Source organism: Canis lupus, chromosome 22 (genome assembly GCF_011100685.1).
Source record: "Canis lupus familiaris isolate Mischka breed German Shepherd chromosome 22, alternate assembly UU_Cfam_GSD_1.0, whole genome shotgun sequence".
NCBI lineage: Eukaryota > Metazoa > Chordata > Mammalia > Carnivora > Canidae > Canis > Canis lupus.
In genome coordinates this window covers 45,377,877-45,391,656 of record NC_049243.1, presented here as the reverse complement: position 1 = coordinate 45,391,656, position 13,780 = coordinate 45,377,877, and the positions used below count along the sequence as shown (strand labels likewise).

The 13,780-nt window shown below is 40.8% G+C and overlaps 1 pseudogene; it reads left to right on the top strand.

The window, feature by feature from the left end:
* Positions 1-5,604: 5,604 nt before the first annotated feature.
* Positions 5,605-6,337, top strand: LOC100686120 (annotated as a pseudogene).
* Positions 6,338-13,780: the final 7,443 nt, after the last annotated feature.

Below are 13,780 nucleotides of genomic sequence, written 5' to 3'. Positions count from 1 at the left end.
GAAATTAAAGATGCAAGTTGGCACTTGGGAGGAAGTTCAGAGCTGTAACTACTGGTTTGGGAACTCCTCTGTAGGAGGTGACCACCAAACCATTGAAGTAAAGGTGCAACATGGTTTGGCCCTGAGGTTAGGATGACTGGAAGGATTAAACCACCAGAGAGGCACACACTTATCTCCTAGTTCCTGTGAGCCTGGAGAGAGGCACAGCATTGCTGGGACTCCTGCTCTGGTGCTCACAAGACTGCCATCGAGGTGTGAGCTATACCCACAGAAGCTCTGCGATGATGAGGTATGTTGTTTTAAGCATTCATGTTTGTGTTCATTTGTTACACAGCAATGGATAACCAGTACACGGGTATGGAACTTTAGAAGGCTTGCCTTGACTTTTACAGGTCATAAAGCTTATGTTGCCACTGGACTGGGGAAAGGCTGGCTTGGTTCCTTGCTCCCTGGGCCTCACCAGCAGGCTGCCTGCTTCCTAAAGCCACCGAGGGAGAGACACTTTCAGCACGATGGACATTTCAGGCTAGCGAAATGTAATCTCACGTACATGGCCATGGACTTCCTGTCACTTCTGTGGTTTTCTAGTGGTTAGAAACATGTCACCGGTATCCCATGCCCACAGGAAAGAGAAGACGTGGCAGCATGAAACCAGGACCTGGGCACCCCGGGCTCAGCCATCGCAGTCTGCACACCATGATACACAACAGTGCATGCCAGTCAGTTTCGAATAGAGTCGAGTGACAATCCAAATCTGCAAAGCCAACCATCAATCAGTAGCCATTTGTGGCCCCTGCCTCCTCTCTCCCTGGCATGCAGGCCTCAGAGGCCCCTGCCAACATGCTCCCCGCTTCCCACTCCTCTCCTTCACTCCCTGCATTTCACTGCTTCTGGCAATCGCTTCCTCTGGATTTCTGAAGTTTGAACTCTGATTCCCACCTTCAGAGTTCAAACCACAGCACCTCACAGATAGTCTATCTTCTCTGCTTTCCAAAGGGACTTGCATGGCTGCTTCCAGAACAGGATCTCTTCCTCCTTTCTTCCTTTTCTTGACTGTGTACCAGCCCGCCGTCACCTTAGTCTGAAGGTCTGAGCTGTTTTCCACTGTCCAGACTGGACACCCCCTTTTCTTTAAACCACTGTCCGTAGGCACCACGGATCTTGAAAAACTTGCTCCGGTTCATCTATTTCTAAAGTATTTCCAGCACTGAGCTCCCTGAGCTCCTCACTCTGACTCAGACCTCGGATTTTCTCTTAGATTAAAATATATATATATATATATATATATATATATATATATATATATATATATAAAGGATCATCTCAGCACCTTTTAAAGTGACTTCCTGCAATATGCTCAATGAACTCTAAGGCCCAGAGCTTCCTTCTTCTTCTTCTTTTTTTTTTTTTTTAAGATTTTATTTATTTGTGTATGTGTGTGTGTGTGTGAGAGAGAGAGAGAGAGAGAGAGAGAGAGGGTGGGGGCAGAGACACAGGCAGAGGGAGAAGCAGGCTTCATGCAGAGAGCCTGATGTGGGACTAGATTCCAGGACTCTAGGATCATACCCTGGGTCGAAGGCAGGCGTTAAACCGCTGAGCCACCCAGGGATCCCCCAGAGCTTCCTTTTTGAAAACCCACACCCATCCAGGCTGAATGACCACATACACTATTTCAAGGGTTCGTTATTCTCTGGGAAATGGATCTTTATTTTCAAGACACCCCTGTCTGGGTAGTGAATGCTTTCCATACATGACTCCAGAAGCCACACGTGGCTCCAGGCCTATGGCCCAGCCCAGGCTGGGTGCCAGGTCCAGTGTCTTGGGTGTGTGACTGCACCATCCCAGGGGTCTTGTGGTTGGAAGGGTCCCCTGCTCACTCTAACACTGTTGTGTGACAGCAATATGCATGCTCTGTGTGCCTGCTGCCCCTGCTTTCACATATAGCCTTGCAGATGCCCCATGAACCCAAACTTCCAGGGCACCCACAGTGTGTGAGGGAGTTCAGCAAGATATAAAATGGGTACCAGCAGGCATGTTGCACCCAGACTAGGAAGTAGGAGCACTGATGACCCCCAAGGGCCATGCCTTCATTGGGATGAGAACTTGCTTGGGATGCAGAAAGTGGGTGATGGTGTTCTAAGTAACACGAGTGGCCAGCAGACCTCATCACAGTGTTTCTTGCTGTGTTACTTCTCTTTTAGGCAAGGACTCACCCTCACAGTACAACACCGAAGGAAAGAGAAAACCAGAGCAACCCATAGCTCCTTTTCCTCTTGGCCTTCCTTCCTCTGCGATAAGCAGCAGGTAGAGAGTGTTGATAGAAGATGTGAGTATCAAGAAGTGAAATGAAAACAGTCTAGTTCATTTGGTGCAGTGTTTTCACTGTCCTGGTGAGAACAAAATACATATGCACCAGCTAAGAAGTACAGATGGTGCAATTTCAGTGGTTTCCGCACGAGAGTGAAGTGCGCTTGTATTTTCATTTAAAACTGTCAACATACAGCATAAAAATGACCAATAAAACTCATGCTGTATTTTAACTCTTTTAAAACTTCAAACAGCATTAAACAGCAAATTAAAAAAGAAAAAAAAAAAAAACCACCACAACACGTTGGGAGAGAGATCATGGAAGGGAGGGAAGCGGTTTATAGTTTAGCAGCTCCACCCGTACCTTCTTGGTGCAGGAGGCATGGTGGGTTTCTGCTGGGGGTGGGGTGGGGGCGGCACATTCGGCAGCTGTGCCCCTGGGGGTGCCGGCTGAGGTCAGAGACGAGTCCCTGTATTCCTCAAAGGCATGCAGGGCATCAGTGGAGTCTGCAGGCCAGCAAGACCCTAGAAGAATATTCAAATACTGCTTATGATAGCTCCCTTCTGTCTCTCCTAGGCCTCAGAGCGGTTACAGGCAGGCCAAGTCGCCGACTTTCCCAGGCCTCAGGGCTGTGGGACTGACCAAAGCTTGTCAAAAGCCCCAGGCAGGGCCCCTCCGCACACAAGTGGTCTCTGGTGGGGACATCAGAATGCCACACGGAAGGAGGGAGAATTGCCTAAGAGAAGTCCAGTTGTGGGCCAGATCAAAAGACTTTTTAAAAACCTATATAATCTCAGATGTTAGAGAGGAGGCCAGAAGAAAACCCTTCTAGAAAATGGATGCGACCTGACCTCAGAACCATGGCAATGTTATCAGCTTTGGTTCAAACCAGCTGAGAGGGGAAAAATGCAAAGCGAGGAATTCTTTTTTGGTTTGATTTACACGTATTGTGAAGTGACTACACAATAGGTATAGCTATTGTCCACCTGGTCATCTAGACACAATTAAAAGGAAAATAAAGGAAATGGTTGTTTTTTTCTCCTTGTGATGAGAACTCTCAGGCTTTCCTCTCTTCACAACGTTGCTATGTACCATGCCACCGTGTTAGCTAGAGTCAAGTTGTACCTTCCATCCCTAGAACTTATTTATCTTACAACTGGAGGTTTCAACCTCTGACTGCCTTTTCCAATTTTCCCTCCTACCCTTCCTCTCTGTTAACCACAAGTCTGAGATCTGTTTCTATGAGTTTGATTTTTTGCCTTTAGTTTTTTGGTTCTTTTAGATTCCACATATAAGTGAGATCATACAGTATGTCTTTCTCCGTCTGATTTATTTCACTTAGCATCATGCCTTTGAGAGCCATCCATGCTGTCACAGACAGTAGGATTTCCCTGTTTTTCTTGTGTGTGTGGTTGAATTATATCCCATGATATAGATATACCACAACTTCTTTATGCATTTATCCACCAATGGACACTTGGGTTGTTTCTATGTCTTGGCTATTGTAGGGAATGCTGCTAAGAACATGTGGATGCAGATACCTCTTGGAGTTACTGCGTCTTTTGCCTTTGCATATATTCCCAGAAGTGGAATTGCTGGATGATGGGGTGGTTTTATTTTTCACTTTTTTCTTTCTGTCTCTCTCTCTCTTTTTTTTTTTTTTTTTAAGATTTTATTTATTTAGTAATGAGAGGCACAGAGAGAGAGGCAGAGACACAGGCAGAGGGAGAAGCAGAGGGAGAAGCCCAACGTGGGACTCCATCCCTGGTCTCCAGGATCAGGCCCTGGGCCGAAGGCGGCACTAAACCGCTGAGCCACCCGGGCTGCCCTATTTTTCACTTTTTGAGGCTGCTTTGTACTGTTTTTCATAGTGGCCGCACTAATTTATAGTCACACCCACAGCGTGCAAGGGCTCCCTTCTTTCCACATCCACACCAGCATCTGTAACCTTTTGTCTTTTTGATGATAGTCATTCTGGCAAGTAGGAGGTGATGTCTCATTGTGCTTTTAATTTACATTTGCCTAATGACTAGCTACGTTGAGCATCTTTTCATGTACCTATTGGCTTTTTGTGTCTCCTCTTTAAAGAAACAGGTCTTTTGCCAATTTTAAATTGAATTTTTTGTTTTTTTTGGGGGGGTTGTGGTTTTGTTTTGTTTTGCTATTGAGTTCTTTATATTTTAGATATTGATCCCTTATCGGATACATGGTTTGCAAGTATTTTTCTCCATTTTGTGGGGTTAGGTTGTCTTTTTATTTTGTCAATGGTTTCTTTTGCTGTGCAGAAAATCTTTTTAGTTTGACATAGTCTCACTTGTTCATTTTTTATCTTGTTGCTTGTGTTTTAGTTTACATATCCAAAAAAATCATTGTCAAGACCCATGTCAAGGAGTTTTTCCCCCATGTTCTCTTCTAAGTGTTTCATGGTTTCACATTTCACATTAAGTCTTTAATCCATTTTGAGTTAATTTTTGTGAGTGGTGCAAGTTATGGGTACAGTTTCATTCTTTTACATGTAGATATTCAATTATCCGACCACTGTTTATTGAAGAAGAGACTATCTTTTCTCCATTTTGTATTCTTGTCTGCCTTTAAAAATATCAGTTGACCATATATGCTTGGATTTATTTCTGGGCTCTCAGTAGTGTTCCGTTGATCTATTTGCCTGTTTTTTATGTCAGTAACATACTGTTTTGATGACTATAGCTTTATAGAAAAGCTTGAAATCAGGAATTGTGATGCCTTCTGCTTTGTTCTTCTTTTTCAGGATTTCTTTGGCTACTTGGGGTCTTTTTAAGTTCTATATACATATTAGGAGTGTTTTTTTCTACTTCTGTAAAAAATGCCATTGGAATCTTGATAGGGATTGCATTGAATCCACAGATAGCTTTCAGTAGCATTGGCATTTTAATAATATTAATTCTTCTAACTCATAAACACGGGATACCTTTCCATTTGTTTTGTTTTCTTTGATTTCTTTCATCAATGTCTTGTAGTTTTCAGTGTCTGGATCTTTCACCTCCTAGGTTAAATTTATTTCTACGTATTTTATTGTTTTTTGTATCACTGTAAATGAGATTGATTTCTTTCTCATAAACTTCATTGTTAGTGTGTAAAAATGCTACTGATTTTTGCATGTTAATTTTGTATCCTGCAACTTTGCTGAATCCATTGATTAGATCTAGCAGTTTCTTGGGTGAGTCATTAGAAGTTTCTATATCTGGGGATCGTTTTCGGATGTGTGCCAAACACGGCTGGTCCCCAGGCTGCGCCCAGGTCAGCTCCGTGGGCCATGATTAAAACAAGGTGAGCCAACCATGACTGGCAAAACACAGACCAGCGATGTCACCAATAAGAATGACCCCAAGTCCATCAACTCCTGTGTTTTCATCGGCAATCTAAATACAGCCATTGTCAAGAAAGTTGACATTGAAACCATTTTCTCAAAGTATGGAAAATAGTTGGATGCTCAGTTCACAAAGGCTATGCATTTGTACAGTACATGAGTGAATGACACGCAAGAGCTGCAGTGGCTGGAGAAAATGCCAGGATCATTGCTGGCCAACCGCTTGATATCAACATGGCAGGAGAACCCAAACCATACAGACCCAAACCAGGAAACAAAAGACCCCTTTCTGCACTTTATAGACTCGAGTCAAAGGAGACTTTCCTGTCTGTTGGTGGTTATGTCTTTGACTATGATTACTACAGAAAAGATTTCTACAATTGGTTATTTGATTACCACGGGCGTGTGCCCCCCCCCCCCCCCATGCAGTGATTCTACTGAAGTGTCCCAGAGTGGCTGTCACAACGACTTGCAGGGGAAAAGGAGACTTTTCCATGAAAGGGGGATCGAGATCTACCGTCAGTGGGTCATCTTCATCAGGCTCTAAGTTGAAATCAGATGAGCTCCAGACAATCAAGAAAGAATTAACCCCGATCAAAATGAAAATTGACTCCTTGCTAGGGTGCCTGGAGAAAATTGAGAAGCAGCAGAAGGTGGAGGCAGTTATTTGATAATGAAAGTTTCCAGCATAAAGTACTGATAGGAGATGGAAGATCACGAGCCAAAGATGGGGAAGCCACACAACATGGAGATTGTCCAGTATTCAAGTTTCATACTATCATATTTTTTTCCCTTTTTGTTTTTAGTGAATTTCTAAGCTGTGAGGAATAATTGTAATGAAGCATAACTACTTGATTTTGGATTCTCTATACCTTCAATTGCTTCTGATAGATATGTTTGTATGGTGTCCTGTCTTTTTCTTTGAGATTGTAAACTTACTGAGCATAAGGTCATGTCTTCTCTAACTCCCCAACACCATGTACTATGTATCAGGCACAAACCTGACAAGTCATTTAACTTCTCTAGGTCTCAACCCCTCAAATGTAAACTAGAGGAATGGATTATGATCTCAAATATACTATCCCAACCTTTAAGTTACAGTTAGCATAAATCCATGATGCATATGTTATTTTTTTCTATTGACTAATTCAATGAACACAACTTTGGGTCATCGTAGCTATGTAGATCATACCAATGTAGCCTACGGTTGTGCCTCATTCCTAGACACTTATTTTAAAAGAGTCACATATAAATGGCCACATATGAATGGCACAGTTTACATGTGGTTTATACAGTGATGTTAAATAATCAAAAAGAGTAAGAGGCAAGAAGGAAAACTAGAAACTGGGTATCCTACAAGAAGCACAATTAATCCACAAGAACTACATTTTTTTTTTAAATCAAATTTCAGGCATAAGGGCTCTGATGTGAAAAATCAAGTGGACATTATTTAATTCAATTTTATTCTGTATGGTGTGCCTGATACATGGCCTGCCATTCTTGCTTGGACAATTCCAATGATAATAGCCAATTTGATCTAAGCATTGGAGAGGTCACAAACTGGGGCCCATAAGATAAATTCAGCCCCAACATATTTGGTAAAAGATACAGAATTTTAAAGATAATGTTTAAGAATTGTAATATTACAAATAAATATTAAAGTACATAGCTTCTTTTGGAAAAAAAAGAAGTTTCTATATCTAAAATCATGTCATTATTTTAAAGACAGTTTTACTTCTTCCTTTCCAATTCTAATACCTTTTACTTCTTTTTCTTGCCTGATTGCTCCAGCTAAGACTTTCAGTACTTAGTTGAATAGGAGCAGTGAGAGTGGGCACCCTTGTTTTATTCCTGATCTTAGAGGAAAGTTTCATCCTTTTATCATTGAGTACGATGTTAGCTGTGGACTTGTCACCATTGTTATTAACTGTTATTATTGTTAGTGAGTGTTCTTTTGTTGAGATGCATTCCTTTTATACCAAATTTGTGAAGAGTTTTTATTATGAATGGATGAATGGATGTTTGGATTTTGTGAAAATTTTTTTTTTTTTGCATCTTTTGAGATTATCCTATGATTCCTTTCTTTCATTCTATTAATGTGATATATCATATTGGTTGATTTGCATATGTTGCATCCCAGGGATAGATTCATTTCATTTGGTCATGGTGAATGAGCCTTTTAATGTGCTGCTGAGTTTGGTGTGCTAGTATTTGGTTGAGAATTTTTGCATCTGTATTCATCAGGAATTTTGGCCTATAGTTTTCCTTTCTAGTAGTGTATTTTTCTAGTTTTGGTATCAGGATAATGATACTTCATAAAATGAGTTTGGGAGCCTTCCATCCTCTTTGATTTTTTTGGAAGAGTTTGAGAAGGATTGATGTTCTTTTTTCTTTAAATTTTAATAAAATTCACCAGGGAGACCATTTAGTCCTGAACTGAAGTAAGCAATTTTGATGATACAGTTGATTCTGTTATTCATGGTAGTTATGTTCTACAAAGTTGCATCAAGCCCTGAATTAGCAAGAACTGAATTATTGCCTCTGGGGAATACAAGGTTAGATTCCTACAGGCCCCCTGGCCACAACATTTCCATCAACTGATCAATATGCAATTTTGTTTTATATGTGTTTCTGTGTAGAGACATCTTATTCAAATATTTTTTAAAAGATTTTTTATTTATTCATTCATGAGACACACAGAGAGGGAGAGAGAGGCAGAGACACAGGCAGAGGGAGAAGCAGGCTCCGTGCAGGGAGCCCGATGTGGGACTCGATCCCGGGACTCCAGGATCACGCCTTGGGCCAAAGGCAGGCACTAAACCACTGAGCCACCCAGGGATTCCCATCTTATTCAATATAAATTGTTGATTCATTAACGTTGAACTCTCATTCAAGAACACTACAACATGACTGAATGAAGCTTACCTAACAGATGTATTTTCTCTGTAAGACACATCAAAGACTCCTTGAGTGTAGGAACACTACATGCACATTAGCACTAATGCATCAGAGCCATTAAACAGCAAAATCACCAACAAAGAGCACAAAAATGTGAAAAACACAACACTAAATAGACTGTGAAAAGGACACTTGTTTTTTAGTAGGAGAGCTGATGTGAAAAAGCAGAGCATCACCTTGTTCGACCTCATCTGGGATGCGTGTATCAGCAACTCAGTGTTCTCACTGCTTTGTGCATATACCTGTCTGTAAACAACCATGGAAGCACTTCAGTGTGAATTTGGGGATTACAATACATTTTAGCAAGCAGGCATATTTGCAAATATGCAACCTGCAAATTGTGAGGGTCAACTGCGCAGAGGAGAAAGTGCGAAAACAGCAGTTAGGTGCTTAATTCTAGTATGTAATATAGAATTTCAAGCTGACAGATTTTGCTGTCTTCACACAATAAAATCTCAAGTAAAAGTGAAAAGATGAACAACATGCAGTGTGAGGGAGGTGTGGTGCACCTGTTCTATGCAGTTCTTGTGATGATGAAGTTTTCCCAAATAGGACGGCAGAGCAGATGAAGGTGGCCGTGCTCACTTGTCCTTGTCACTGTCAACGAGCCACTCACTCCATAGAATTAGGTCTAACTAGGCCTTGGGAGATTTTTCACAGAGAGGAGAAGCGCATGCAAGAATGCAAAAGACTGTTCCAGAGTTATTTCCCAGGGTTGATCTCTGGGTCCAACAAGTAGGAGGAAGGACTTCTGGTTTAATGGCCTGAAGAGAAAGCAAGTTTGAGTTACCGACTCTTCTCTGATAAGCTCTGGATTTTCTGGTAAGGAGTTTGTGGAGATTCAGAATCCTAGTTTGAAAATAGAGACTAGGAAGTAGGTTTAAGTGTTTAGGTGCTCCCCTTTTTTGCTGAATTTAAAGAGAGGTTTGCGGACTTGGTTTTGGGGAGAGTGATTTCTGCTGTCACGCCGCCTTCTTCACCAGCTGCATGCTGATGAAGGCCACCTCAGAATCACACAACGAATTCGTTCAGGTGAGGCTGGCTCTGGCTCCTTAGCATAAGTCAGCACGGACCCTGTTGCCTGGCATCTTGCAGTTCTCACAATTATATTTCCTTCTTGGTGGAGGAGGAAGTTCTGCAGGTCACTCCCAGAATCCAAGAGGCTAAAAGATAGCAGAGTGAAGCACTGCCCAGCCCCTGTCCCCTTTCCTCCCCTCTCTGGGCTAAAGCTAAGGATTTGGCAGGTTTCTTTCTGCATCACTCACTGCCGTGACCCTCCCTTGCACTTGGGCTTTTCCACATTTGGATCTTCCTATCCTGAAATACAAAAAGATTTCTTAATAACAGCAATAAGGTACATTCAGGAGGAAATGAGATGCCTAAGGATTTAGGAGTATTTAACTCTTTTCCTTTTTTCATGCTTTACAACTGTGATTAACTCAGCACAGACCACCCTCCACCATTTCTTATTGCTTAATTAAGAAACATCTCAGAATTTTCTCCCTATTAGTTTCAGGCAGATTAGAAGGGAAAAATATTTTAACAGATGCTAAAGAGTCTTTCCAATGGTTTGAAGATTAGGAGAATGCCTTTTATAGAGCTCCCAAAGTGTTCCCTGGCTGCTTCTGCCAGAGTTGAAAAGAATTTAGTGGCTGAGTACTTAATGAAAAGCCAAGATGCTCTGACAAGGAACTCCTGGGCAAGCATTACTCTGGCTCCAAAGAGTTATTGCAAATTAAATTTTATCCCTGTCCTTTATGATCTATATCAGGCAGCAGGTGTAACAACAAGATTGAAATATTCTTGTCTTACACTGTTAATAAAAGCACCCACTCATTAATATATGTGCCAGCAGGGAATATGACATGGTGTATTCCAGTGGAAAAACTGGATGTTGTTTGGCAACTTTGTAGGCAAAAGGCAGGGTAAATACAATATGAGTTTGGGGACAGGGTAATTACTGTTGCCATCTGGTAACACATTCTTTATCTGAACTCAAACCTCTTATGTGTTTTCAGCGCTTATGGGGCATCTTGCTAGGCAGCCTAATAAAAGATGACTTTTTAAACGTTACCTTGAACCCTTTTCAAGACTGCCTTTGTCTAACAACACAATAGCACATCTGGCAGGATTGCCATCACTGTAAAGCAGAATCTTTTAATAGTGTTTATTAAGTACTTTCCAAAGATGCATAATCACCCACATGAGTTGGTGTTAATAGAGAGTCATTAGCTCAGTCGTCAATATTGGTGGGAAAGGCAGGCTCAGCAAGAAACACATAATAAATGTAAAACAGATACAAAACACAACATCCCCGCAGCGTACTCTTCCCCTGATGGATGAGAGCACCGCGTTTCACAATCTAGCTGCTTGGCCGTTTGCACTTGAGCACTGTCTCTAACGTATCTGGCATGAAATATCATGAGCTAAACAAGCACAAGGAACACAGCAGCTAAAAGGAGCCTTATGGAGAGAAATGGTATTTACTTAAAGACCCTGGCTTAGGAAATTGCCATATTCCACAGCGGGTTAATAGAGGCTTGGGTGAAGTGGAGAGTGAATTGAGAGCAGGGAAGAAATGTCAAGCACCTTCTTCTACTTGTCAATGAGACATCAGATCTCTCCTTTCCCCCCAGCCTCCTGCTCCTTCCTCTACTCCACAGCCCAGAGTAGGCAAGGTAAGAAAAGAATTGTGATTAGGGTAATTCAGCAGCTGGGAAGGTTTTTTATGTTTTTGTTTTTGTTTTTGTTTTTTTCTGACAGCCCTCTAGATAATGGAGTGCTGTACATAGGGTAATAAATAGAGGGGGTAGGATTATAAAGCTATAATTCAGTCAGGAGGTTAGATGATCTCACAAACAGCGAGCTCAAAGCCACTGTGGTTTATCTTGATGTCACCGAGACTTTAAGATTGAATGAGAACTTTGCTACTCAATATCTTGCCTTGTTTGTTTCTGTGGAGTATAGGGAATTGAGGGAGAAAACCCAGATCTCCATATGATCAATTATTCTAAACCATATATATTTATATACATGTACATATGGCTTTAAGTATCTCCTCCCAGAGCTATGTACGCATTTTCCCCAGACCCCAGGGTACATGCAGGAAACACAATTTTTAAAATCTTGGCAGAGTAAAAGCATCTATGGAAATGAGATGATGGTTGACAATTTTTCACATACTTTGCCTGCAATGGACCACTCCCCCACCCCCCTGCCCCGCCATCATTATTTCCAGAAGGTAGCCTCCCTCATTCCTTTCTGCTCCTGCACAACAGCAGGCAGAACTTTGCCTCCATTCATTCAAAGCTGTGTTCCTCTTCAAGGAACCACATTGTTTCCAGCTCTGGTGATTTTAGTCTTTTTATTTTTCCTTTCTTTTTTGTTTTTGTTTTTTTCTGGCTTTATTAAGATATAGTTGACATAGAACGTTGTCTAAGTCTCAGATGTACAACATGTTGATTTGATTCAATTATATATTGCAGAATGATGACTATTTTACACAGCATTAACCTACACCTCCATCATGTCATGTTCCTTTTTTTATGGTGAGAACACTGAAGATCTACTCTCTTAGCACTTCCAAGTATAGAATGCAGGATTAATTATAATCACCATGCTCTACATTAGATCCCCAGAATTTATTTATCTTATAACTGGATTATCTTATACCTTCTTCCCATTTTTCCCAGCTCTAGCCCTTGGTAACCACCATTCTACTCTGTGTTTCTATCAGCTCAACTTTTTTGATTCCACATATGTGATCTTGTTCCCTATTTATCTTTCTCTGTCTGACTTATTTCACTTGGAAAAATGCCCAGCCACATGATCACAAATGACAGGATTTCTTCTTTTCTCAGCTGAATGAGAATTCCATTACATAAATATACACCACACCTTCTTTTTCCATTCATCTGTTGGTGGACAATTAGGTTGTTTCTACATCTTGGCAGTTGTCAATAGCGATTTCAGTATTTTTTTTTAATATCTTCCAATTTCTAGCTACATGGGACTTTGGAGGAGTCATTTAGTTAATCTATGCCTTGGTTTCCTCGTCTGTCTAATTAGGACAATATTAGTACCTACTTTTTAAAAGAATATTTTATTTGTAGGATAAAATGAATTAATAAATGGGAAAGGCTTAGAATAATTCCTAGGCATTGTTCTTATTGGTGTTGCTTTTGTTACTATTTTTAGTAACTTCCTCTAACTTCTTAGAGGAAGCAGAATATGCCTCAATCTATTATATGTCTTCCCAAATATATATCATAGTATAAATACATGAACTGAATTTAGATGACTGGCTAGATTTTGCAAGTCTTGTATATATATTTTTTTTGTATAGGGTTTTTAGTTCTAATAGAAACCTTCATCTCTATTTTGTAGACAATCTACACATTTATGTCCACTGCTCCTTAAAGAATGTTTTTAAGAATAAGTGCTTCTGAAGAACGGAGCTTGAGGTACCCTTTGAAGGACTGAGTGACTTAATCAAAGAATAAGTTTCTTCCATTGGCCTTCAATCTAAGAGGTATCTTTCTATATGTTGGATATCAGCAGGGAGCACATTTTATATCACTCTTTTTTCTCTTTGGAATGTGGCCTCCCAGAGGTTAAGTGGAACATTGCATGGTTTTATAAATCCAAAGTAGGAATCAATTGGAAAGTATTGTAAGTAGTTTGTTAGAAATAAGTTGAATGAGTAAAATTTATGAATGACTTTAAGTTGGAATGAATTCCCCATTAGCTCTCTGATAGCTTCCTTGCATTCTGGTATGCTCATTTGAGTGGCAGAGAAAGGATGGGGTTGCATTTAGCGCATAAGAAATTACTGGTACCACTTGATGTAAACCGCGTGTGTCCCACATGATAGGGTAGAAGAAAGGTTGAGAAAGCTGATCTAGATGGCCAAGTCGACAACAGCAGTCAAGACATTGATTGTGCATGTGACTCAAAACATAAAAGAAAATGATTATAGTTTTTATGGGGCTGCTAAGATTGGCAAATGAAGAAAACATGCCTCAAATCATAGCTTTCCAGCAATAGCAAATGGAACCAAAATACAACGTCTGGGGCAGTACCAATTGACATATCCAGCAAAATTGCTGAAAAGCAAAGGGAGTCGCCTAGAATCAAGTTCCAAGTAAGGTCTGTTTTAAGATGAAAAC